Source organism: Rhagoletis pomonella, unplaced genomic scaffold (assembly GCF_013731165.1).
Source record: "Rhagoletis pomonella isolate Grant_MI unplaced genomic scaffold, Rhpom_1.0 Rhpom_scaffold_00006, whole genome shotgun sequence".
NCBI lineage: Eukaryota > Metazoa > Arthropoda > Insecta > Diptera > Tephritidae > Rhagoletis > Rhagoletis pomonella.
The window spans coordinates 67,390,174-67,391,995 of NW_023458560.1; positions in this window are offsets into that span (position 1 = coordinate 67,390,174).

Here is a 1,822-nt window from a genome sequence, read left to right on the forward strand (position 1 = left end):
AAAAAGTGTAAATAGAAATAATAAATAATTAAACCATAAAAACTGTTTTTTTTTTTCTTTCAAACAGAGACTTTAAATAAATAGGCTGCCGCTCAGCGGATTTACCTTTAAATTTTTGATTCATGGATTTTAGAATCAAAATAACACCGAGCCTATTTACCCGGCGACTTTTTACGCTGTCTGGAAAGCAGAGAAGTGCACCGATTTCGAACCGGATAAATCGCTCTTTCCCACTAATTAACTGAACCATTAACCAAACCGAAATGTTTCACAAATGTTTGATCGCATAAAGATTTAGTATGCGTTTCGACCATTTTTTTTTATACACAAATTTTCCCGACTATTCTATGTTTCTTTACCATCTGACAATTTTTTTTTACCACGTATAGCATCCCAGCCGGAAATAAATCCCGATTTTGGAAAAGCGCTGGTCATACTTGCTTTATTCCGTCTAGTTTCGGACAAAGAAAACTATCGAGGCGCTAGACGTGTAGGTAACGCTCGCTCTATGCAGCCACTGTCCAGTGATTCTGGAAAGCTTCCGCCCAATGAACTGTAGAAGTATCAATCAGAGTTCTTATACAGTCCCTAATGTAAAATATAAGACTGTGCCTTAAGGAAACTCTTCGTCAGGCAAATCCAGCCAGCACCGTAACTGGTTACCTGAGGCACGATTTCGTACAACACAGCCTTTACAGGTATATGAAATAGAATATAGGTACTTATCGCAGTTTCTTTGCTAAAGCCAGTCCAGTCTTCGAGAAAATCCTATTATGCGCCCGTCAAGTTTAACCTTCTCAGGCTTCTCTGACCATGGAAAATCTACTTAGCACCTGTATTGATTAGCCAAGTTAAGATATTTTCTGCTAGAAGCGTCCAAGACACTGTAAGAACATGTATTCTCATATGCTAGACCTAGTGCAATTTCTAGTATAGATGATTTAGGAACACACACCTATCGCCCTGATACTTTGCCATTTTATCGCAGTCGCTTGGGGGAGCTTGTATTAAACAAGGTGGTGTTGGGGCGACAGCTGAGTTTTTCACCGTGGAGGCCATTACGTCAAAATGATGTGTTTGTGTAATTCATACTAATGACAGTATGGACATCAGCGTATAATTTGTTAGTGTAATTTTTTACTTATATACGGCCAACACCACCTTGTTAAATACGCCTTGTTTAAAACAATTAGCTTATCTCTGTGTTCGTATGGAACAGTAGCGTATGTCGAAAGGCTGGCTTTAGTATAATGCGGCATTCGCAGCATTCGATTGTGAATGACTCACTGGCGCCGAGCCCTAGCAGAACTTTTGGAAATAAACATGCAGAAATAGTTCAATACTAGCAAGTCAGTGTTCTTATTAAGTCTCATCAAAGAATTTCTTGTCGTTTAAAGAATAAAGAGAATGTCGCGTTATACTAAAGCTAGCTTCCCGACATAAGCTACTATTCCATACGAACACAGATTTAATCTAAATATCCTGGTGTATGCAAAAACAAAATATTATGACATTTGCAACGTTTTGTTATGTTCATAACAAACTCAGAATCTATAAATCTGAAAAAGTGTAAAAATTTTCAAGAAAACTCATGAGTGTCTACGACCATGTATGATACACGGCGTATGAGTAACCTTCCTTTCTAATCATATCTACCCTACAAGAAAAGGACTTTTTTGCAGCATTATTGCATCAGCACTGACCGTCAAGGGACCGGTTATTTGCCAGTGAGATTTCTGGTAGAGAAGTAAAACTGTCAAAAAATAAAAATTCGCTCAGAGCGAGAGAGTAACATTGAAAAGTACGGGATCGCTTTCTAGTA